The sequence below is a fragment of the Lynx rufus genome, unplaced genomic scaffold (assembly GCF_022079265.1).
Source record: "Lynx rufus isolate CCGP_SWC_20201006 ecotype Redwood Valley unplaced genomic scaffold, mLynRuf1.p SCAF_18, whole genome shotgun sequence".
Classification (NCBI taxonomy): domain Eukaryota; kingdom Metazoa; phylum Chordata; class Mammalia; order Carnivora; family Felidae; genus Lynx; species Lynx rufus.
Genome location: NW_025814832.1, coordinates 37,570,813 through 37,597,467, shown reverse-complemented (window position 1 = coordinate 37,597,467; position 26,655 = coordinate 37,570,813). Strand labels below are relative to the sequence as shown.

The window sequence follows — 26,655 nt, the reverse complement described above, 5'->3', positions numbered from 1 at the left end:
TCGAGCCCGCGTCGGGCTCTGGGCTGATGGCTCAGAGCCTGGAGCCTGTTTCCGATTCTGTGTCTCCCTCTCTCTCTGCCCCTCCCCCCTTCATGCTCTGTCTCTCTCTGTCCCAAAAATAAATAAACGTTGAAAAAAAAAAATTAAAAAAAAAAAAAAAAAGCAAACGGTCCCGTAGGACAGCACTCACATTCTAGAGTTGGTGGGGAAGAAACAGAAGGGCTGAAGAGAATTCCCTTTGTGGTTGTGATTGTGCATTGTTTTGTGGGGTTTTTGTGTTTTGTTTTATTTTATTTTTTATTTGAGAGAGACAGAGCGTGCATGCATGAGCAGGGGAGAGAGGCAGAAGGAAAAAGAGAGCGGATCCTAAGCAGGCTCTACACTCAGTGCAGAGTCCAAGATGGGGCTTGATCCCACAACCCTGGGATCATGACCTGTGTCGAAATCAAGAGTTAGACGCTCAACCAACTGAGCCACGCAGGTATATTTTAAAAACAAAATAGGTGGGAGACAATATACATATATTATGTGTGTATGTATAAATCACATATGTATATATAAATTATATTTCATTAATATATTTTATTAATATATATTATAAATATATGTATTATGTTTTTTTATTTTTGAGACAGAGAGCATGAGCAGGGAGGGGCAGAGAGGGAGACAGAGAATCCAAAGCAGAGTCTGTGCTGACAGCAGAGAACCTGATGAGGAGTTTGATCTCCAAACTGTTGAAATCATGACCTGAGCTGAAACCAGACCCTTAACCAACTGAGCCACTCAGGTGCCCCATAGGGGGAGATAATATTAAAAAAAAAAAAAGTATAAATGCATATTTCTTCTCCTTTTCTGTCTCAACTGATTTAAAAAGCAATTGTATAGGGGCGCCTGGGTGGCTCAGTCAGTTAACTGTCTGACTTCAGCTCAGGTCATGATCTCACGGTTTGTGAGTTTGAGCCCCACGTTGGGCTCTGTGCTGATAGCTCAGAGCCTGGAGCCTGCTTCAGAATCTGTGTCTCCCCCTCTCTCTGTCCCTCCCCCTATCTATCTATACAGATATAGATATATTCATATATATAACTATTATATATAATATAGATTCATATATATTCATATATGAATTCATTATATATGAATATATATGAATCTATTCATATATATCTATTCATATATATTCATATATTATATCTATTTATTCATATATATTCATATATTATATCTACTCATATATATTCATATATTATATATCTATTCATATATTATGTATATATTCATATATATTCATATATATAATATATATTCATATATATAATATATCCATGTATAATATATATATATATATATTCAGGGTACCTGGGTGACCCAATCAGTTGAGCATCCAACTCTTGATTTTGGCTCAAGTCACGATCTCATAGCTGTGGGATCAGGCCCCGTGTCAGGTACCATGCCGAGAGCATGGAGACTACTTGAGATTCTCTCTCCCTCTGTCCCTCCCCTACTCTCCACTCTCACGTGCAGGCAATCTCTCTCTCTCTCTCTCTCTCTCTCTTTCTCTCTCAAAAACAAACAAAAAAAAACAAGATCCAACTATATGCTGTCTATAGAAGAGTTTAGTTTCAAAGTCACAAATAGGTTGAAAGTGACAGAAAAAAATATACAAACAATAACCATAAGAAAGTTGGATTAGCTATACTAATATCTGACAAAGTAGATTTTAAAACAAAAAAAGTTACCAAAGGTACAGAGGACATTTCATGATGGAAAAGGGCCAATCTATCATGAAGATACAACTAGAAACATAGTATGCCCCTAACAGAGCCCTGAAACGCATAAAGCAAAAACAGACTTCAACCCCCCATTTCAATAACAGATAGAACAGCTAGGCAGAAGACCAACATGGAAACGGAAGGCGTGAACAACACTATAAGCCAACCAGACCTAACATATCTATAGACCGGTCCACCCAACACAGCAGAATACAGTGCACATGAAACAGTCTCCAGGATAGACCATGTGCTAGACCACAGAACAAAACTTCAATAATTTTGAAAGGACTGAATTCATACAAAGCACGTTCTCTGACAACATGGAATAAAGTCAGAAATTTGAGACATTCACAAATATGTAGAAAACTGGCGCACTCTTAAACAACCTATGACTCAAAGAAGAAACCACAAAGGAAATTAGTAATTTCTTTTCGATGAATAAAAATTAAGACACAACATACCAAAGCTTCAGGGATGCAGCTAAAGCAGGTGTAAAGAGACATGGAGAGCTGTAAATAGATTTAGTGAAAAAGAAGAAAGATCTCAAATCACTAACCTAACCTTTTACTTGAAGACACTGGAAGAAGAGCAAACTACACCTAAAGCAAGCTGAAAGAAGGAAATAAAGATCAGAGTCAAAATGAATGAAATGGAGAATAGAAAAACAACAGGAACCATCAACAAAACCAAAAGCTGGTGCTTTGGAAAAGTCAACAAAGTTGACACACCTTTAGTTAGACTGACCAAGGGAAAAAGAGAGATGATTCCAATTACAAACATCGTGAGTGTGCTTTGTTTAAAATATATTTTCCAGGTCTTCTTTTTGCCCCAGGGAGGAATGGGTTCTAGAAAGATCTTGGCTATTTCCTTATAGCTTTTTAGCAGGTTGAAAATGTGCTCTTCAATAGTTTTGCTCATTTGGCCACCTGTTCCTGGAATAGCAAAGCAATTACTGTCTCTGCGCCTTTTCAGCTGCTTTAGATGAAACCCGTTTTGCGCCCACCTGAGAAAATGGGAAGATCTGAGGTGCTTTTCTGTGTTGCGTTTATACGGTGTTGTCAGGTTTTCACTTGCTCCAGACTTCAAGGCAGATACAAAAGAAAATGAAAACAACTTCTATTCAATAACAGAGTGGTCAAGTGGTCTTACTCCTTTAGGGAAGAATGTTCCTCAGATTCCTGGAAGGTTGGAGAGAATGCCAGGGTTGCAGAGCAGTTACCCAGAGTGTGAGACGGGTGACTGGGCAACGTGACCTGCTTTTTCCCTTTAAGACAGAGCCACAGCCACCAGGATTCCACCGACAGCTCTGTGAACCAGAGTCCCTGACCTTTGCTAAGCTCTAGCACATTCGTATGTGAGAGGGAGGGGTTCAATAAGTGGTTGGATTTCTCCCAGTTCCTACCACCCTTCACCCAGGTCTCCAGGTGGAAGTCCAGGAGTCAGCATTCTTGATGCCTCCTGCCTTGCCCCCCGACACATCCTGTAGACTGATTTCTCCCTCTCCCTCTCCCCTCCACTGACTTCTGTCCACCCCACGGCTGTCGCCCTGGGCTAAGATACAACCACATTCCACTGGACCCTATAAGAGCTCCTAAAGACGTGTGCCTGAATCCATTCTGGTCCCTCGGTTCCCATTTCACTGCAGATCTGTTTTTGTCACTACCCAAGACAATCCCTTCGGGGCGCCTGGGTGGCTCAGTCGGTTGAGCGTCCAACTTCAGGTCAGGTCGTGATCTCGCAGTCTACGGGTTCAAGCCCCAGGTCGGGCTCTGTGCTGACAGCTCAGAGCCTGGAGCCTGCTTCGGATTCTGTGTTTCCCTCTCTCTCTCTCTCTCTCTCTCTCTCTCTCTCTCTCTCTGTCCCTCCTCCGCTCGTGCTGTCTCTCTCAAAAATAAACATTAAAAAATTATTTTAAAAAAACAATAAACCTCTTATTAAAAAAAAAAAAAGGCAATCCCTTCCACTGCTCTTGGAATAAAGCTCTAGTCTTCAGCACGGCCCACGAGCGATGCCCTGACCTGCTGGGCACCTACTCCTCCAGCTCAGGGACGTACCCTCCCATCCTTTGAAGTTTCGTGCCTCGGATACACTGAACTACTCCCTTCCTCCGAGGAGCCTTTGTGCTTAGGTTCTCTCAACCTCCTTCCCTTTGGCTGGTTGACATCAGCCTCGCACGCTCACTCAAGCTTCCCCAGATACCTTCCCTGCGCACCAAAGACTAGACCCCCTCTCCCTCTCAGAGCCTCTTACTAACGCCTTGTATCTTTCTTCATGAGAAAGGATTAAGGTGAAGCCAGGAATGACAGATGAGACTACAATCTCATGGCAGACATCACCTGGAATCCTCTCCAACACAGCGGTCCAAGCAGCCACTGTAGATTGACCACACTGAGGATTTTATGTTTTTCGGCTTTTGTACTTGAGCCAACCTATTCCTTAAATCTTTAATATCCTAAGTTTTCCATCCCCCTTAAGTAGCTTGCATTGTTCCTCTCCAAAACTGCTTTCATACATCTAAACTGAATTTGCATTACAATTTAAATCCATTTCCTGGAAATGACTGTGTTTTACTAAAAACCCAGAGAGCTGAGAAGAGCCTAGTGACCTAAAAAAAAAAAAAAAAAAAAAAAGTACAAGTAAATCCTAAAACACTGATTGCGACTTTATGAAAGAAGGAAAGAAAAACACTAAGAAATAATTCATAAGCCTATGGGGCAACTGTGGAAATAGGACTGTTTACTTAATCACACGAACTTTCATCTGACTGCTTTACTGTTAGCCCATACGATGTTTTCAGAGTGCTGAATGTCACGGTGCATCTAAATGCGCTTCAATTACAACATTAACAGCTAATATTTACTGGACAAATTTATTATGTACCAAAGATCGTCTAACAGCTTTTCACACACTAACACATCCAATCCTCACTAATAACTCTAAGAGGTAGGTACAATTATGATCACTCTCGTCATACAGATGAGGCAACTGAGGCACGGGCAAAGCAGCAGGCAAAAATTGAGTTATTTTCAGGCAGGGGGCACCTGGGTGGCTCCGTCAGCTAAGCATCGGACTCTTGGTTTCGGCTTAGATCATGAGTTCAAGGTTTGTAGGATCAAGCCCCATGTCAGGCTCTGTGCTGACAGCATGGAGCCTGCTTGGGGTTCTCTCTTTCCCTCTCTCTCTCTCTCTCTCTCTCTCTCTCTGCCCCTCCCCTGCTCATGTTCTCTCCCTCCCTCTCTCTCAAAATAAATAAACATTTAAGAAAAAGATATTTTCAGGCATGCTAGAATTCAGAACGGTTAACTCTCCCATACTTTTTCTTGTGTGTACGTTACCTGAGCGATACGCATTCAAGAGGCTTCAAAATAAGGGAAGAGAACAAAATAGAGAAAGACAGCAATCCAAGAAAATGCTGAGCCATGGCAGAGAAAGGCAGGGGGCAGGGCCTGGTGAGATGGGGCAAGATGACAGTGGCTCTAAGTAAGGGGATGTCATGGAACCAAGAGCTTGGTAATCGCACTAGAGAATGAAACCATGTTATTTTTTGTTCCTATAAAAATGAAAGGGAAGTAGTTTCCAGAAAAACAAAAGCAAAAAAGCTGTAATTGATACATAAGAAAACAGGGCAACTCTGTTCAGAGGGTAAATTTATGCTATGTAGTTGTGTGTGTGTGTGTGTGTGTGTGTGTGTGTTTACAGCAGTTTAAAAACAAGCAGAGACGAAAGCCGGGAGGATGCACTGGTCTGAAGGGGGGACGTGGCTATTAGTGGGGAAATTAGCCAGTACCGACAGGGGCAGACCACGTATGAGAAGGCTCACCTTTATAAAGAGAGCTTGCCATCTTGTCAGAAAATCCCTCTGACAGCAGTAAGGACAAGAGAGAGAGTTCCCCAAGTCTTTCTCCATCACTGAAAGGTAAGTTCCTTGAGGGGACAGATCTTGTCTCTGGTATTAGATAAGCCAGAGTTGCCAGATTCAACAAATAAAAATATAGGATGCCCAGTTAACTCTGAATTTCAGATCAACAATGAATAATATATATATATATTTTTTTTAGTATAAGTATGTCCCATTGGGGCACTTATACTAAAAAAAATTGTTCATTCTTTATCTGAAACTCAAATTTAACTGGGCATTCTATATTTTATCTGGCAACTCTATAGAGAGCCAGTAATTATGGTGGGAGAGAAGGAAATAGAAGTAACTGGAAAAAAAAGACAACAACAGAGGATTCAAATTTAGAGATAAAACCGCCAGACATTCCTTATTAAGTTCGCAACGTTATCTTTACTGAGCAACCCTGTTTCCTGCTGGAAGCATGTGCTGTTAAACAGAGTCAAGGAGAGCCAGGGACGAGTCGTGTCACCGGGCACGAAAAGCTAAGGTTCTGCGGGCGGTATTTCCCCTATTCACCACTGCCGCCATCACTAACCCAACCATGCGCCATGTACCGCCAACCAAAGCAAAGAGAGAAAGTGAGATTGTTCCAGCTCCACCATCCCATTTAAGTTCGCAAGACAAAGGCAAGACACCAGCAAAAAATATATAGTCCTCACTGGTGTGCTGAGCGAAGCTGGGAAAATAATCAAATGCTCAGACTTTTCTGGAAAAGATCCCGTTCACAGTAGCAACCCAAACCATACGATGCCTAGGACTCCATCTAACAACGACGACAAAAATGTACAAGGCCTATATGAAGAGAGAAATAAAATTTTATCGAAAAACATTAAAAATAAAGACCAGGGCGGGGGCGGGAGGGGGTTGCCTAAGTGGCTCAGTCGATTAAGCATCCAGCTCTGGAGTTTGGCTCAGGTCATGATCTCACGGTTCATGGGATCAAGCCCCGCGTCAGGCTTAGTGCTAACAGCGTGGGGCCTGCTTGAGATTCTCTCTCCCTCTCTCTTTCTGCCCCTCCCCTGCTCATGCTCTCTCTCTCGCTCTCTCTCAAAAATAAAATAAACATTGAAAAAAATAAATAAATAAAGACCTGGAATAAATGGAGAGACTTAGAGAGGAATTGTCTTCTTATATAGAGAGAGTCAGATTCTAAATTTACTATATGAAAAGAGCAGAGGAGAATATTTTTGTAGAAGGCGTTTCAAAGCAAGACATGAAATCTAGGAACCAAAGAGAGAAGACTGACGGATTGACTAGGAAGCAATTTTAAATTCCTCTACAATAAAAGACATACTCACATAAGCAATAACGATAGTCTGGGAGAAAATATTTGTAACCTATTACTGAAGATCACCAGTCCTAATATATAAAGAGTTCCTAAAATCAATTAAAAGGATAAACAACCTGATTAAGAAAAACAATGAGCAAAAGATATCTGGAAGCAAGTTACTAAGAGGATATACACATGGATTATCAACCTAAAGAAAAGATTAGTCAACCTCATTAGGAATCAGGGAAATGCAAATTAAGTCACTCCCAATATTTTTAGCCAAAAGATTAGCGAAAACTAAAATACGAAATACGAAATGGCAGCATTGGAAAAAGTGCGGAGAATCTGCCCTGCTCACCGTGGGTAGGGCTATAAAGCGGTCTGGCTCTGAAAAGGCAAGAGGCTCTACCAAAAATGAAGGTGTGGGCATTTTGGTCTAGCAGTTCCCCTTTAAGATATCCATCCTGGGGGGAAATACATACACGTATGCATGACAACATGTACAAGCAAACAAATGGGTTGTGGAGACAGAGATTTAGCTCATTTGTAATAACAGCAAAACCCCAAACTTCCTAAATGTCCATCACTGAGGGCACAGTTATGTTTTTGTTCATCTATGTAATGAGCTACTGTTCAAAAGAGCGTGGGAGATGTACGTGTAGCCACACAGAGAGACTCCAATTATAAATTAAGTTCTAAGGAGCACCCGGGTGGCTTAGCCGGTGAAGTGACTAACTCTTGATTTCCACTCAGGTCGTGGCCTCACAGTTGGTGAGTTCAAGCCTCACGTCGGGCTCTGGGCTAACAGCGCAGAGCATGCTTGGGATTCTCTTCCTCTCCCTCTCCCTCTCCCTCTCTCTCTGTCTCTCTCTCAAAATAAACATTTTTAAAAAATAAAAAATAAATGAAGTTTCAAAAAAGCAAGTTTATAATAATGTGTCATGTGTGGACAGTTATGTTAAAAAAAAAAAACTATGTTTTAATCTTTTTTTGTTTATTTTTTATTTTTGAGAGAGAGACAGAGACAGAGACAGAGCACAAGTGGAGGAGGGGCAGAAAGAGAGGGAAACAGAATCCGAAGCAGGCTCCAGGTCCTGAGCTGTCAGCACAAAACCCCACGTGGGGCTCGAACCCACGAACCGTGAGATCATGACCTGAGCAAACTCGGCCACTTAACCAACTGAGCGACCCAGGTGCCCCTATGTTTTAATCTTATGTTTGCAAATGTACAGCATAAGCTCTGAAAAAAGGTACACAGCACATTTTTTTACTGTGGTGAGCTCTGCAAAGAAAGGCAGAATTAAGACTGTTAAAAATCATCACCCTTAATTTTCTCTATTCGAAACAGAAATAATTTTCTTAACCAGTGGTAACATGGACTCTTTCAGAAACCATTCATGGGTCCCGGTTAAAACCATTCCAGAGGCCTGACACAATTGAAACCATGTTTTCTAGAACTAATCGCCCCTCATACTCTCAGGAGGGCTCAACCAGAGGGGAACAGTGAGTGCTTCCCATGCAGAAGGAAATTCAAATTTAGGAATGTGAAGCAGACCCAACAATTTCACAGTAAACACGGGGAGACTGGGATGCAAGTTTGGGGTACAACCTGCACAAAGGGACTCAACCTCACTTGGTTTCTGCAGAGACCAGTGATAACGTTTACAGGACTCGGTGAGAGCCATGGATGCCTTTTGGAACAAGTTAAAAAGCTGCACATTTGGTAATGTTGTTAGAAAGCTGAAAATGTTTTCCCTGTAATTTACATGGGGGAATTGCTACATGCAAAAATCTGTAGTCAAATAGGAGGAGGAAATGGAGAAGAAAAATAAAGGGCAAGGGGAAATGTCTCCCTCATGAAAGTGTTTGTTGGAGAGGTGGGTGGTATTTTGAAATTTTGTTCTTTTTTTTTTTTTTCCCCCAATTCAAGTTGTGCTCTCCGGCATTTTTTCCTGTAAGGACAAGTATTATGCTTGGCCCTGCTCCAAAAGTGCTGGCTAAAATTCCTGCAACATTTTCTTCTCGAAATTCAACTCCCAGCAACACCAAAAATTCATTTGTATTTCAGAATTTCCAAAAACCTAAACATAAGGAAAGGGGAAAAAAATCAAAATCAAATAAAAGATGGTCAATTATAAACTGTCCCATATCTGAAGACATTTCTTTTTTTTTTTTTTTTTTAATTTTTTTTTTTCAACGTTTATTTATTTTTGGGACAGAGAGAGACAGAGCATGAACGGGGGAGGGGCAGAGAGAGAGGGAGTCACAGAATCAGAAACAGGCTCCAGGCTCCGAGCCATCAGCCCAGAGCCTGACGCGGGGCTCGAACTCACGGACCGCGAGATCGTGACCTGGCTGAAGTCGGACGCTTAACCGACTGCGCCACCCAGGCGCCCCTCTTTCTTTTTTTTTTTAAATATTTATTATTGAGAGAGAGAGAGAGAGAGAGAGAGAGAGAGAGAGAGAGAGACAGAAGGGGAGGAGCAGAGAGAGAGGGGGGCAGAGGCTTCCAATCAGTCTGCACTGACAGCAGAGAGCCCAATGCGGGGCTCAAACCCATGAACCGCAAGATCCCAACCTGAGCCGAAGTCAGCCACTCAACGGACTGAGCCCCCCAGGCGCCCCAAAGACATTTACTTCCATAGGACCTTTTACATTCCGGTTCGGTTCGACGTCTTCAGTCTAAACAAACAAACAAACAAACAAACAAACAAACCTCTCTAGTAAGGTCACTGTGACAACAAAGGGGAATCAGCTCAAGTTCTCTCCCTGGGAGTCCCCGTATCTGTTACGGCAGGAGCTGTGTCAGTCAGGATCGGCCAGTTCTGCTGAGGCAACAAAGAGCCCCAAGATCTCCAAGGTTCAAAACCGCCCCAAGTTTACTCCTTGCTCTTGCAAGTCAATGGGGTGTCCTGATCGTCCCAGACCCAGGCTGACAGAGCGGTCACCATCGCCAGCCTTGTGGTCACCACACGAAAAGGAGAGCGAGAACTCTGGAGACTCCACAACCAGCAAGCAAATGCTGAGTGTCGCAGTTATGTTGTTCTTGATACAACCCATTGGCCAGAACTAGTCACACACGTGGCCTCACCCGTGACAGACGTCCAGGAGCACCCTTCTCTCATGCCCAGGGTAAGGGGGAACTACAATTATTTGAAGAACGGCGACAAACAATAAATCGCCAACGGCTTTTCAAAACCACTATAAATGAGACTAGAAAATAGGCTGAGTCTTTTAAATGTGATTTTATCATCAAAATGGATGTACTATTATTCTGAATTCCCTCTGGCTGGCAATACTTGCGCGACAAGCTCCAGGTTGAGAAACGCTTTATCCCCATCAGGGTTGTCTTTACAAGTTTAAGTTTGTGGCCCAAATCCATAAACCATCCTACCTTCTGTGAGTGTTTCCTGGGAAGTGAAAAATAAACTTTCCATATTTTAATTTTTGATAGATTTTTGCCTCTCAAGAAAGGAAGTATGACTAATTAGGAGGTCGACTGAACTAGTGAGGGCATCAACCTTTTCCCGTTTTACCTTCTTATTTTGGCGTAACAAGATGCCCAGCAAGAGAAATGTTGAGTTCTTTAGGTGATCTGAAATAATCTGAGCTAAAATCTACACTTAGCCACTAAGTTTTTTTAAAAATCAGGGGCGCCTGGGTGGCTCAGTTGGTCGAGTGTCCAACTTCAGCTCAGGTCATGATCTCACAGTTTGTGAGTTCAAGTCCCACATCAGGCTCCGTGCTGACTGCTCAGAGCCTGGAGCCTGCTTCGGATTCTGTGTCTTCCTCTCTCTCTACCTACCCCTTCCCCACTCCTGCTCTGTCTCTCTCTCAAAATTAAATAAACATTAAAATATATATATAAATAAATAAACAAATAAAATCAGAAATGTGATTTGCCAGTTCAATCAAATGTCTAAACGGGAAGTGGGCAGCTATCAATCACCTAAGACATCATTCTGGCTTACTTAACGCCGAATTTCTGTTGTCTAATAAGCAGTTTCAACCTGCTAACTTGCATTATTTATCAAGTATGCAATGTACTGTTGCCGAATTCATTGGTCAAGACAGCCACTGAGAATGTGCCATCTCATTCCCGAACTGAGTGGATTTTCCCCTCGTGTTGGAAGAATTCTGTAGACTTATGCCATCGGACTGTTTTCTCGTTTTTCATTTGTCTTGACCCGCTCAACAACACGGCTGGCTATCTCTCCGAGTAGATCACCGGAAGGGAAATTCAACCTCACAGATTTGATTCTGACATTGGCTCGTGCTCAGTGTAGGTTCCCTCAGAAGCATATGCTGAGAAAAGAACTCAAATGCGAACAATTTAAAGGGAATGGGGAAGTGATATAGGGAAGAAGAAATAGGAAATAAATGGCATGTTTCAAGCCAATTACCACTCTGGGCAACTGGGCTTAATCCCACTGGGGAAGTCTCAAAACCCATGTAGACACATTCTTTAGATTCACCCACCCTGGCAGGTGAGGGGGCTGGGGTATTGATACACCTGTCAGTCATTACTTAGGCTGCTCCCAGGAAGCACTGGTTCATGGGCAGCAAGGTGGCCTACAGGCCAGAAGAGTCCTCAAGCAAAGAAATGCAGCTGCTGGAAGTCAGAAGTCGGGCCAGCGTGCACTGCAGTGGTGAGGATGAAGGGATACAGGCGAGGGCACAACATTTGCTATAGCTGTTAACTCACCTGATAATGGCCACCAGCTCTGAGTCTAACTTCGGCCAAACGCCTTGTTATTGGTCACTAGAAGAATCACACTGAGCGACACACGCCCATATTTCTAACCTAACAGTAGTTAAAATAGCAGAGAACCAAGACAGTTACTTTTAATAAACTTAGGATGAGTAAAACTAATGACAAACCAGAAAGAAAATATTAGAATTCACAAAACCCCAGTTACACAGCAAAAGCAACATTTCCCAAAGTGAAAAAAAGGTTCCCAGGCCAAAAAATAAAAAGGCTCGGGAACACTCCCTCCAAACTCAACCACAACATCTGACTTGACTGTCTTCTCAGCTTTTGTCACGACCAGAAACGATGTATTCTTTATTTCATGTACAGATTTACTTGTTTATTGGTTGCTTCATATCATTTGATTGCTTCCTAAGTTACAGAACACACACTCAAAAGCTAGAAAGGGGAGTTAATAAGGCTTATAAGAAGTATTAATGTCTTATATACGTCTCATAAGACAGCAAATTTATTTCTGAGTTTCAAGATGGAGATCCAGCAGCTGGGCCACTGATGGGTGAGGTGTATTTAAAATTTACAGTCAGGAGCCCAGCTTCTCTGACACACCAGAAAGTGGGGTGCTCTAACGATTGCCCAGACCTGTAATGGGTTCTTCTGAGACATGGGGCATTCCTCATTGCGAATGCAGAGTTCTGATCTAAGGAGGGGAGCCTTGCTCCTAGAAAACCCTATGTCCAACACTTGGTTCTTGCACAATATCCCATTAAAGAATGGTTATTGAATTCATTGTTGGAGTCTCCATTTAACAAAAGAATTCTGAATGTGATTGGCTATTTTAAAAATTAATTCGAAAACTGTTTAGCAGTATCTACTAAAGTTGAACATGTAAGTAGCCTATGACCCAACACTTCAACTCTTGAGAATATAACCAACAAAAATGAACACATGTGTTCACCAAAAAAACCCATATAACAGAATCCATAACAACGCTATTTGTAATAGCCCTACAAGGAAAGCTACTCAAATGGCCCCAAAAGGAAAAGAATAAGTAAAGAGTGGCATATTCACATCGTACTGTATGGCCAAAACAATGATCACACACACAATAACATAGACACAAATAGAGGGTTGAATGGAAGAAACCTGATACAGAAGACTACATACTATGTGATTCCATTTAATTAAATTCCAAGAACATAAAAACTATCTCTGATGTTAGAAGTCAGGAGAGTGGTTACCCCGGGGTGGTGTGAATTCAGGATGAGGCATAAGGTGAGTTTCTGTGGTTTTGGTAACATTCTATTTCTTGATCTTAGTTTCCATACCAAATTACCACAAACTTGATTGTTTAACACAATAGAAATGTATCTCTCCCAGTTCTGGAAGCCCGAAGTCAGAACTCAAGGTCTCAGCAGGACCAGCTCCCCCCTGAAGGCTCGAGGGGACAATCCACTTCTCGGCTCTTCCAGCTACTGGTGGCCCCCCAGCTGTTCCTTATGGCTGGAACTCCCCCTTCTCTGCCTCCGTCTTGATGTGGCCTTCTCCTCCATGTCTGCGTCTTCTCTCCTGTCTCTTATAAGGACACTTGCCATTGGATTTAGGGCCCACCTGGGGAATCCAGGACGATCCCATCTCAAGATCTCTTATCTAATCATATCTCCAAAGACCTCCCTCCAAATAAGGTCATATTCACAGGCTTCCAGGGACCACCGTTCAACCCATTACAGGGTGTGAAATTTTAGCCAGCAATGCATGCATGCACTTTTCTGGTTATATGCTACACATCTGTGAGGAATTTTTTTTTAAGTCAGCTTACAACTTTTTAGAGATAGATTTGTTAGGGCACCTCGGGGGGTGCGGTCAGTTGAGCCCCTGACTCCTGATTTCGGCTCAGCTCATGATCCCACGGTCATGGGATGGAGCCCCGCGTTGGGCTCCGCTCGCTGGGCATAGAGCCCTATTGGGATTCTCCCTCTCTCCCTCTGCCCCACTCCCCCACTCACATGTGCACACACACTCTCTCTCTCAACGAAAAAAAGCACTTTAGAAATACACTTGTTCTGGGGCGCCTGGGTGGCTCAGTCAGTTAAGCGTCCGACTTCAGCTCAGGTCATGATCTCGCGCTCACAAGTTTGAGCCCCATGTCGGGCTCTGTGCTGAGAGCTCGGAGCCTGGAGCCTGCTTGGGATTCTGTGTCTCCCTCTCTCTCTGCCCCTCCCCTGATTGCACTCTGTGGGTTTCTCTCTCTCTCTCTCAAAAAGAAATACACATTAAAAAAAAATAACAAATAAATAAATAAAAGAAATACACTTGTTCACCCACCATGAGGTGTCTGACACGCATCTAACAAAAAAGACGACCCCTGGCATTTTGTTGGCCCCGCACCCACAGAGTTTTGTCTTCTCACAACATCCCATCCCCCTTCTGATCTTAGTCAAATATACAGAAACTTCATAGCAACTCACATGTATGGTTTTATCAAGTGATGTTCCCCCACCTTCTACTGCCCAAAGTGATGACATCCTTTAGCAAATTACAAGGCAGGGACCATCCGAGAGTCTGGGCTCTGCACCGTGTCAGCTCAGAGAACCGGGCTGTAATTTTAGACAGATGTTAGTGAACTTGGGGATTCCTGGTGTGTGGACGTGTGCCTCCAACCCCAGATGGCAGGGAAAAGAGCCAGGACTCCTCACCCAGATGACCCAGAAAACGTTTCTTAATGAATCGTCCAGCGTGACTCACGCTGGCTCCCACATCTGGCAGATCTGGGTTACATCACTCACGGTCCTCAGTGTCCTGCGGGTTCCTGGGAACATGCCGCCCAGAGTCAAGTGCACCAGCTGCAGCGGCCGGCTGTATTCACACGCCTCTCTGCGTCATCCTGACGGCCACACGCTATGGGGCGGTTCCAGAGAAGGTGCCACCCCCCCACCCCCACCCCAAGAGGCCACCTCCTCTTACTTTCCCATGGGCCTAAGAAGTCACCATGGAAGAAAAATTCCACGCCCGGAGGTGTCCAGGACAGAAGTGCATTCTCTGCTTTTCTACACTAACATCTCTGGCACCGTATCCCAACTGCATTAGCTTGTGTTAATCTGGAGAAGGGGAAAAAAAAAAAAAAAAAAAAACCCAACACACACACATAAAAACTTGGGCCATCCATATTCCTTGAATAGGCTCAGAGGAGGGGAGAAACAAACTGTACAGTATAAGCTTGGAAAGAATTCAGAAGATATATGATAAACAGCTCGTGGCAAGAGGCAAGGAGGTGACAATTTTCAGGGGGACAGGGACCTCTGGCACTCTGTTCCACTAGACCAAGTCCTGCTATGTTCCCTCTATCACTTAAAACGTCCCCAACACTCTCTAACAATCTGCCTGGCACCACATTCCTGCTTTATTAACTACGTATCCTGCGAGATCTTTATTTTGCATCCTTTTATTTACTGATCAGAACTGCCCTGAAGGCTGCTTCTGGGGCACCAGATCTCCCAGTAGCGCCCTATGGGGAAGTTCTTCATCCTCCTACTCATTACTAGAACATGACACAGTTCACATTCATGAACTACAAGCCTCCCTTGTTCCACATCAATCCCCCCTGCTCATTCAGAGCATGTTAGAGCTGGAGGGGATATCTTCTTTTAATCATTAATTTCATTCTTTATGGATCAGATGCTGATCCATATTCTAATTTTGAAGACAAGACCAAAAAAAAAAGGGGGGGGGGGGAGAAGAAGAAAAGGCTATGATTCTGACAAGTGAAGTAATTCATCATCCCTGGCTAGATAATGACATACACGAGTATGACCCAGGTCTCCTCATTCTTGGATTCAAAATTACATCATGCAGCCTCATGAATTTAAACAAGCAAAAAAGTCAATTAGAAGACTTTCAAGTTGGGGCTGAGATTTACAAATCTGTAGATACGGTCTAAAGAAATAATCAGAGGGGACGCCTGGGTGGCTCAGTCGGTTGGGCGTCCGACTTCGGCTCAGGTCATGATCTCACAGTTCATGGGTTTGAGCCCCTATCGGGCTCTGTGCTGACAGCTCAGAGCCTGGAGCCTGCTTCGGATTCTGTGTCTCCCTCTCTCCCTGCCCCTTTCCCGTTCACACTTTGTCTCACTTTGTGTCTCTCTCTCTCAAAAATAAATAAAGATTAAAAAAAAATTTTTTTACAAGAAAGAACCAGAAAGAAGACATAAAGAGAGGGGTGAAGAAAACATTTATTTACGTGTGGTCATTTTCCTGGGTGCACATTAGACTTGCCTGCAGGCCTTCCAACCCCCACGCCCAGGCCAGGCCTCAAAGCAAATGAACTCAGAGTCTCTGGACGTAGGGTTTAGTTGTCAGTACACAACCAGGTGACTCCAACGGGCAGGCAACGTGCAGCACCACTGATTTACTGGAGTTTAGGCTAAAACACATGTGCAGACACCATAACCAGAGTTCTCAAAAGAAGAAAAAGGAAAGAAAAGAGGAAGAAAAGGAGGCAGGAGGAGTCATTTGTATGACTTCAATTTACTTTGTTCATCTCTCTGTGCTTTAGCGGGGTAATCAGATGTAGGGTCAAACTGAGAAGGTCTACACCGGCAATCTCAGTCTAAACAAGGCCAGCTTCCCCCACCAAGCTGATTACCACTGAGGCATGTAGGCTACAGGCGAGGGGAGAAGGAAACAGAGCAAGCCATCAAGTCCTGTCCTCTGAAGGTAGTCACACACTGTCATTATACTGTCTTTCTCTGTTTTCTTTTCTTTCTTCTTTTTTTAAGGAGTCCATTACATATGACCTGGCAGTTCCATTTATGGGCACATATCCAAAAGAATGGAAAGCAGGGACCCAAAGAAATATCTGTATGCCCACGTTCACAGCAACATAATTCACAACAGCCAAAAGGAGGAAGCAATCCATCTACCTGTGCACAGATGAATGGATAAACAAAATGTGGTATATCCATACGATAGAATATTATTTGGCCTGGAAAAGGCAGGGTATTCTGACGCAGGCTACATGGATGAACCTCGAAGACGTCATGCTGAGTGAAATAAGCCGGCCACAAGGGTCCATACTGCACGTACATAAGGTACTTCGAATAGTCCCATTCATAGAGACAGAAAGGGGTATGGTGGCTGCTGGGGGGCTGGGGAGAGGGGAAATGGAGAGTTAGTGTTCAATGGGTACAGAATTATTAATGCTCCAGATAGTAGCAGTAGCAATAGAACAAAATGGATGTACTTAATACCACTGAAATGTACTTTTTTGAGAGAGAGAGAGAGAGAGAGAGAGAGAGTGCATGCATGCATGCAAGTAGGGGAAGGGTAGAGGGGGGGGAGAGAGAATTTTAAGCGTGGAGCCTAATGGAGGACTCAATCTCATGACCACGATATCATCATGACCTGTGCCTAAATCAAGAGTCAGACGCTTAACTGACTGAGCCACCCACGTGTCCTGAAATGTACCTTTAAAAGTAGTTAAGGGGGTATATTTTGTTATGCATATTTTAACACATATTCAAAAATTAAAAAAAAAAAAAAAAAAAAAGAGCCCATGTCATGTCCCTCATTTACTTCTCTCTGGTGTTCGCGGCAGTTGCTAAAGACAAAATCCCAAAGGCAGAGATATCGTCTGTTAAACTGCGAAGCCTGAGGTCGGCGTCCGACATACCCCAGGCCCCTGGAATCTATCTGGCAGGCCTGGCTGACTCAACAAAGAGTTATAAAGCCTCGCAAATCCCCCAGGGCACGTGGAGGCCCGGCTGGCAGGCCTTGCGTTCCATGTTATGTAACAAGCAGGTTGCCAACTTTCAAACAACACGAGGTGAATTCCGATGTGCTCCACGTCTGGGATCAGCCAACTGGTGATTAATTCCCAAATAACTCCATATGGGGCCTAGTCCTAATTCCCAGATGCAGTAGTCCCACCTAATTTGTGAGTTGAGAAATCTCAGGTCTTCTCTTTGATAGGGATCGACTCGACGTATTTTGAAAGAGGGGCTTGTCTTTCTTCTTTTCCCTCCTTTCGGCTCAGTATTCTAGAGGCAAAGAAAAACCCCAGCAAGGAGAAAACGCCTCTAGCGACTGCTCGGAGCTGCCTGGCAATCCGAAGCTTTCAAGCGAGTAAGGTTTCTCCTTTACGGACATCCCTGAGACAGGCAGAAGAAAAACATGGCAGGTGTTCTCTGGTCAGTGATCCTAACTCATTCCCTCAATCAGCAGTCTGTGATGATCCTATACAGGGAATGACATATGAAGATGTCTTCTAGGGGAAGGCACGTCAGCCCTAGAGGCCGGTCACCAAGCACATGTGTCTGAGCTCTGGCCAGGTGTCTAAATAAACCCGGGGCCCCACAACAGCTCTCCCACTCGGCCGAGAAAGTCTGTCCCAATGATTCACCATGAAGCACAAAGTTTAGCAGCTGGAAGAATGTACACTTTCCTCTTTCTTAAGAGTTTGCAAATTAACAGTTCTGCCAGAAGCCAATCATTCAATGGGAGTTGGATTAAGTCCTTGGACACCCTTCCACTGAGCTCAGACAGACACAGGAAAACACTCACTGGTTTCTTTGGCATAAAGTTCTGCAAAATAAAAGAAATTTCTCTAAATTTGAGCAATAACAGAAAAGGCGGGAGGCTCTTGTTCGTGGAGGGAAAGGGAAATCTACCTTGAATGGTGTGACTCATGTGTTCTGAGGTCTAACCTGTGCTCGTATACGTTTTTTTCTATGTAGGTATTTAGGAATACATGCCACAATACTCTTTAATATACAACATACAACTTTGGGGACTCTGGAAGAGAGCCTGAAGGGTGAGGGTTTCCTGCCTCTGAATCGCCACCACCTTCCCTGCTCCTAAAGCACAGACACCTGTCAGTCAACTATAGTCCTCCTTACATGTCTGGGTTCAAAATGCTATCTCCCTGCCTCTCCCTACACTCGTGTTTGCCCCCATCTGATTGTCCTCAGGTGGAAAGGAGAAGACCCCCCTCGCTCACAGTTGCCACTCATGCTTCATGATTTCTACAAGGCTCTCTGGAGTCTATGGATCCACGAAGTTCACGAAGTTCATGGACAGCAGTATCCCAGTGGCACACTGGTAACCACCTCCGGTCAAAGTCATCTTCTCATTAAGTCTTGGGGCGCAGACATAAGGCTAGCAAACGACGTATGGCCACAGGAGGAAAAAAAGGTGTGTTTTCCACCATTACTTCCTTAAAGGCATGCCAAGCACCATATGTAAGTTAATAATAGTCTATCCCTTCCTTTGCCCTTAAGAGAGAATTCAGCTCATGCAGTCCCACCATCACTATATATAAAGTGTTCATTATATACATAGCCCAACACTAAGATAATATACTACATTCCAAAACACTGCCAAGACTCTGAGAGCATCTTCTGGGACCCTGAAACAGCGGAGTGACCATAAATTAGGTAAAAGGAGAAATTTCTTAGTATATTTCAGAAAAAAAAAAAATCAAAATAACCCCCAGCAACAGAATTTCATGTGTAAACAACTCTCGCATGTTTAAGTTTCAGCTTAATCAACTGTGACTCTTGATATTTTATTTAATACATCTAGGAAGCATCACCAAAAGAATAATTTTAATATCGCTTCTAAATTCAATTAGAAGGGTTACATTTTTATGACAGTGTAACATTTGCAGGGCCCTTCTCTCATACACAAGTTATTAAATCCCCGCAGTCCCTTAATCCACACTGCAGACTAATCTAATGCATTTAAGCCGCCCTTGAGAAGCCATCCCTCAGCTCGTGGCTCGCCCAGCACGATAGCTTTCGCTTTTCTGACCTAAGAAGTCATTTTCTTTTCCCTCTTGACATCTTAAGAGTCATCTTTAATAATGTTTTTTTTTTTCGTAGTTGCAATGTCTTTCAACTCCTGATGTTCCAAACTGACTTGGCAAGTCCATTCTTCTCTGATAGAAATACCCGTCCGCTGAGGTAGAGTGCCAGCTCTACCCAAGCACACCACCCAGCAGACACCCTGTTACAAAATCCACAAATCCAGATGAAAATCCGGACGCTTTCCAACACGCTCCACACATTTCCTACTGTGCCCACGACAGATGCTCCCAGTAGCACAGCCACCGGGAAACTGACAAACACACACAGGATGCAGCCAAGGGGTTGGGAGTGGGTACCCTGTGACCACACTACTAACTACTGAGAGAAGTCATGGGTCTCTCGGAGTCTCTGTTTCCCCATTTGTAAGATGGGAAGACTAGTCGTAATCACCTGCATTGACACAATGTCCGAGAGTCAAAAGAAACCCTAGGACTTAGCATGACGTTTGAAGTTGCCATTAATTGTGAGTCTGCTTTCTTAGGGGATCGTTCTAATATTTTCATAGGTCCTGGGTCACCTCACTGGCTCACTCAGTGCAGTGTCCAGCTCTTGATCTTAGGGTCATGAGTTTGAGTCCCACATTGAATGTAGAGATTATACTTATTAAATAAACTTAAAAAAAATTTTTTTTGGGGGGGACGCCTGGGTGGCTCAGTTGGTCGGGCGTCCGACTTCAGCTCAGGTCATGATCTCGCAGTCTATGGGTTCAAGCCCCGCATCGGGCTCTGTGCTGACAGCTCAGAGCCTGGAGCCTGCTTTGGATTCTGTGTCTCCCTCTCTCTGCCCCTTCCCTGCTCTCACTCTCTCTCTCAAAGAGTAAATAAACATTAAAAAAATAACAATAACAATACAATTTTGGTTTCACGGGTCCAGACTAATGGGCAAAGCAAGAACCACTAAGTCCTAAATTAGGGTTCCACCGCCTTAAGTATTTTTTTTTCAGAACCAGGTCAGATATAAATTAATAATGACAGCCGCCCCTAGAGAATTACACCAGCTTACGTGATGACTGAACTAAAGATGAATTCTTGGGTATAAAGTCAGGATGGTCCCAATTTAGAATAACAAAATGTGTCACCAGAGGCCTCTGTTTTTCATCTGGAAGACACTGGCTACAAATTATCTCAAGCTTAACAGAAATCTTAATTAGGCTGAGCTAGCAAGTAAGCATTAGCATGAGTATCCAGGACTCTGACAGCAACCTTCTGAGGTAGGTGCGGTGCCCATAGCACGGGTAAGAAAACGGGATAAAGAAACCGGTTGATAGGGATGAAGAGAGCATAGAGAGCATGGCTAATCCACGACAACCAACAGCGTCGGCAACATTATAAAACTTACTCCTCTTCAGCTACAAACCGAGCTGTGTTTTGAAAATTGAGATCAATATGCTTTTCAAGCAGAAAAAGCACAACGTAAAGTACCAAGTCCCCTCAGGCTACCTACCAATCCAGGCGGTTGGCCCCTCTCTGTAAACTTCCCATTCGCCCCTTCTGCTCTCAGCTGGGTGGGTGGGGGATGCGTGGACGGGCAGACGTACATACAGTCTTTGAAATCAATAAAACCAGAAGTCATAAAACATCTCCCAAAACATTTGCAATGATTGAACCGGAATCATGTCCCCAAAGAGACAATCCATCTTAATGTTGGTCAAAAGAACGTCAGTTAAGAAAATTATTTTACTGTACTGTTTTTCAGTTCTTTGATCGCTTTATAATAAGGAAATATTTTATTTTTGTTGTCACTGTGCGAGTGCCACTCTCAGAGCTCTGAATAAGAGTTTGAAAAAGACAGGGGTGCCTGGGTGGCTCACTTGGTTAGGCGTCCAACTTCGGCTCAGGTCATGATCTCGCGGTTCATGAGTTCAAGCCCCACCTCAGGCTCCGTGCTGACTGCTCAGAGCCTGGAGCCTGCTTTGGATTCCATGTCTTCCTTTCTCTCTGCCCCTGCCCTGCTCACACTCTGACTCTCTGTCTCTCTCAAAAATAATAAGACATTAAAAATATTTTTTTAAACATTAAAAAAAAAAAAACAGAGATGGCGCCCTCGCTCCCCCTTCATCTCATTCCTGGTCTACCACCCCATGAGTCAGGAACTGTGAAAGTATTACCTGCACAAAACCACCAAAGCACCAAATGGTTCTTACTGTCCTCCCCTTCAACTACTTTCTTGCATCTTACGGACTGTCAGCGAAATATCAAATCACAGGTATTTGGATATCAGTGGGTTTTAGGGACTGTATTTGGGGCGGGTTAAAGAATGGGCCCCAATCCTCCATTTGACTTCTGGAGGGTTTGTTTTGTTTTATTAGCTGGAACTCTGCAGACTTGAAAAATCTGATGCGAGGCAAAAGATATGCAACATTTGATCCTATCGTGAAGAAGGTAATAGATCATATGATTGCCAGAAGTCTATGAAAGACAGAAAAATTTCTAACCAAGGGGGAAGAAAACTAGTATGCTTGTGGTTTGTCTTCCAAGTGGGTCTAGAAACACTTACTCAAGATAACCACGTTAAAAAGCTTTTATTAAAGTTTATTTATTTATTTTGAGAGAGAGAGAGCATATGCACGTGCAGGGGAGAGGCAGAGAGAAAGACAGAGAGAGAGAGAGAGAGAGAGAGAGAGAGAGAGAGAGAATCCCAAGCAGGCTCCGCACTGTCAGCTAGGAGCCATCTGCCAATGGCAGGGCTCGAACTCACGAACCATGAGATCGTGACCTGAGCTGAAATCAAGAGTTGGACGCTAAACTGACTGAGCCACCCAGGCGCCCCACATCAAAAAAACTTCAAAACCATACTTTTGTAAGTTTATTTTTAAAATAACTCCTACCAATGTGGGGCTCAAACTCACAACCTGTTGCCTCAAGAATCACATGCGTCACCAACTAAGCCAGCCAGGCGCCCCTTAATTAATTTTTCATTGTTGGACATTTGCTTTTTTTTTCTCCGGACCCTTTTTAAAATTCTGGTGTAAACAACACTGCAGAGAACATTATTATACATAAACTTTCACGTATCTGTCAGTTTGTTTCTTCCCCCTAGGTCTCTATTCTTGACATATCTTTGCAAACAAAGATGTTTCCTCTTTCTGGGTACGTATATTAAGTTTTTGTCTGATAGGTGTTTGCAAGGCTACATTCATTAATTATGTTTTTGGATGAATTCCCCTTCATGTTTTGACATCCATAGACAACTGGGAAACTAAACATGGTTCCAGCTCCCCGGTCAGCACCCAGGATGAATAAATAAATGACCCCCTACGAGTTGGTATCAGCCAAACTCCCCTTATTCAGTGTCGCCCTCGTTAGTGACATGAACAAAAGGAAAAGCAGTAGGAGACCTTGTTTCCTGCTGACAAACCTTGATCTACATCTGTGTTGCCAATTACTTGTTCAACAAACCTGTTACTTTTTTAGAAATAATAAATAATTCAGGGAAAGTCATTTTGAATCGTCTGACATCTGTTGCTTGTATGACTCTGAATTATTCATCAGTGAGCATAAACAGTATTAATTAAAGAAAAGTACTGGAGAAAACCACTGAAATAGAAATGAACACTGCAGAAGAAAATGCCTTTACTCAAAGCATACTCCCTTGTCATTGACAAATATCTCAAAGAACATAACGGTCCTTGGAATTTAAAGGGGCCGGCGGGCACACTTAGAAATCAGAAGGCAAGATAGAAGTAATGAACACTACTTTGTTTCCGAATTTATTTTTCTCTCTCCTTCAGGAAAAAAAAAAAAAAATCGCTCTCTTAGGTCTGCTCTCTCAGCATTTTACCTCCTTGGTTTGGGGGAGTTTTACTGTCTTCCAGGGGAAAGAAAGTTTACTAAATGAGGTTCAAAAGAATCACAACAATAAGTAGTGGATTCAAGTCACCTCGTGCTCATTTGTCAACTGAGATTTAAATATATTAGTGGAAGAGCTGCTCCCCACCCCCTCAAATTAAGGATGGCTCGATTAATCTGGCTGCCACCGCCTGATCATTTATTTCCATGACGACTTGGGCACTTCCTTTTGACACAGCGCTTTCTTGTGGTAAAAGAGCAAAAGAGCAAAACCTTAACAGCCCTGCTGGCCACATGGGTGGCCGTTGGCTAACTCTGCCCCAGTCTGTCTGTCGACTCAATTAGAGCGACATTAGATTCAGTAACACCCTCGGCAGTAGGAGACACTAGGGAACATGCGCGCGCGCGCGTGCGTGTGTGTGTGTGTGTGTGTGTGTGTGTGTGTGTGTAGGAGAAGTGTGGGCACAAAGGAAAGGTGTTAAAAGTGTTTACGAAGCACTGTTGGTAAACAGATGCCTGGGAGAGGGGAGGCAGGGGTGTCTCTGTAACTGGTTTCTCAGGTGACAGAAGAAACAGGGCTCTCAGGCACAGCAAGGCTGGGGAGCCGCTGAGGGGGGGCTTGAACCGGGAGATTTGCACAGAAACCTGTTCCTTTGTGTGGCTCCACTGAATTGCTGAGCAACCATTGCTAGACTCCCAGGTAACCAGGCCTGCTCCCTCCACTCCAGGACCGACTGCTGGGGTTGCTGTGGGCAACACAAGAGAAACACTGGGGAGGGCAGAGGGGCAGCACAGGACAGACAGGCGGGAGGAGGAAGAAGCATGGAGAAAAGGACTGAAGGAAAAGCCACAAGCCCCGCTTGGGGTCCTTTCAAAAGCCCTGAATTCGGAGGGATGGTAACCGACTGGCAATCACTGGCACTCGACTAATGAATGGCTTCTGTGCATAAATTAGCACTCCAGTCTCTCCAGATCAGATCTGCGGGAGACCTCCCAAAGCTTCCAGAAAGAGAGAGCCACAGCAACCCTCTTTCAGTGATACCCTTTGAAGGGATTTCACGAATGGGGACAAGCCTCCCTTGTTCCTCCAAGTTTGGTTTGTTCTGGTGGTTTTGTTCCTTTGCAGGAGGTACAGGAGATGGGGGGGGGGGGGGGGGAGAAGCTTGGAGAAGACGACAAAACAGCCCTGCCTGGCTTCGAATGGCCGTTCATCACAGAGGGCTTGTTGTCAAAGACGGCAGAGAAAAGAAGCCAAGGATCTCCGTTTCCCAAAAAAGGCTGAACAGGGACTTCAGTGTCTCTTTTAGGCACTACTCAAAATGAAACTACAGATTTAGAAAAGATCTCTCATATAGCATCGCGTTTTAAGAAACAAACTAAAAAAGATCTCTTTTAGAAAGACGATGGATGGATTCGTTGGATCAGAAGAGGGTTGCCCGGCCCAGAGGCCCCTCATCCGAACCCCAAGTCCAACCGGGATGAAGCCTGTTTGTAAGGTCAGATGCCTCCCAGATGCCCCCACAGCCTTAATTTCATTCAAATATTCAAACACCAACGTTTACATTTAGAAAAACAGAAAGGAACAAAGAGGCGCTGCCTCCCTCCTTTTCAACACAGGCGGCTTCTAGGCTAGAGATCGAGGGAGAGTCTTGGGGAGCTGCACCCAGGTTCAACCTGTCCTCACGGGTTTAGCCGGCACTGACGCACCATCAGTCTCAACAGGAAGAGCCCAGAGGTAACCCACAGACTGGAGTCTGGGTTTGGAGATTACGCCGTGAGGCACCAGTGCTGTGAAACACACTCTAACGGCTAGCTGTGAGCAAGACTGGGTGGGGGTAGAAGAAGGGCCCCTGGGTTCTCTTGTGGCTTCGATCTGGGACGCCCACGGCACCCACCGAGCAGGTGGAAGCTGGGGCCCTTGACGAAGGCCACCCAAACCGTGAATGGTAAAGATGAAATACAAACAGGTGTCCTCAGTGGGGATACCAATGGGCAGCTCAGTACACCCCCCTCTTCAGAGGCAACACCGTGTGCTTCCAAACTCCACCGTGCGCAGGGATCACCCAGGAACCTTGTTCCCATGCAGACCGATTCAGAAGGTCTGGGAGGGGGGCCTGAGAATCTGCATTTCTAACAAGGTTCCAAATGCAGACCACACTTTGAGGAAGAGCGGCGCGCCTGAATCACTGTGGTTCCAAAAGCGGAACCCATGACCCAGGGCTTCTCCAGGGGAATTAAATCAGTACCGACGGCAGGGAGGCCAACCTCAGGGATGTTTTACGTTTTCCAGGTGATTCTTACGTATGGTCAGGGCTGGGTATCCACTGGTTGGACTCATTCTGGCTTTCATTTTTAATGGCATCTGTGGACCCAGGAAACCCAGTGTCTGGGAATCACGGTTTTGTATCCAAGAAGGGTTGCTGGCCGAAATGGATTGGTATAGACACAAACATACAGTATTTGAAAACACAACGAAGAGAGATATAATATGATACTTATTTTACATGATAGTGTGTCAGTTTCTTTGATTAAAGTGAGGAGTTCAGAGTGTCCCTGACTAATCAAATTCCACAAGCGTGGGCCATGTGCTAAGGCTCTGGAGGAGACTGTTATAGTTAAGGGTCATCCCTGCTGTTCTGTTAACCCCCCCAAGGCCAATGCCTTGGGACCGTAACTTTCTTAGATGACAACTGACTCATAAATGGATTCTAGGTCCCAATGGCATCCCAGCTAGTACATTTAAGTACTGAGCATGGGTGGTTCATTCTGTCAAGCCTCCACTCTTGATCTCAGTTCGTGAGATTGAGTCCCAAATCAGGCTCTGCACTGATAGCGTGGAGCCTACTTGGGATTCTCTCTCTCTCTCTCTCTCTCTCTCTCTTTCTCTCTCTCTCTCCCAAAATAAATAAGTAAACTTAAAAAAAAAAAAAAAGTTCTGAAATTTTTTCAAATATGGATTCCTGCCAACAACTAATGGCCCATGCAGGACCTATAAAGCAAACTCACGGTCCCTTCCTTTCCACCCCTGTCCTATGTCCTATCCTTCTGATCCACAGCTCCAGGCTGCAAGGAAGGTACCCTGCAGCCAACTTTCCACTTTCTGTGCAATGAACAGAACTCCGAAGGGCATCAGTTCTGCCAGCTGCCAACAGATGGCATCAGCGGTCGCACAAGGTCGTTTGAGCCTTAGCCTTGGCTTGGTTCCTTAATCTCTGTCATGTTTGCTGTTGGAAATGCTGTTAAAAACTTACTGGAGGTGAAAAAAAATTAGGCCAAAATGCAAGCCGTCTTTGGATAATAAAATGAGAGCCACGGGGCGCCTGGGTGGCTCCGTTGGTTAAGCGTCCAACTTCGACTCAGG

General features: G+C 44.2%; 1 protein-coding gene across 3 annotated transcripts in view; it reads right to left on the bottom strand.

Moving 5' to 3' along the window:
* Positions 1-26,655, bottom strand: part of PITPNC1 (phosphatidylinositol transfer protein cytoplasmic 1) — a 257,331-nt gene that overhangs the window by 158,749 nt on the left and 71,927 nt on the right. The gene's annotated exons all lie outside the window — the stretch shown is intronic.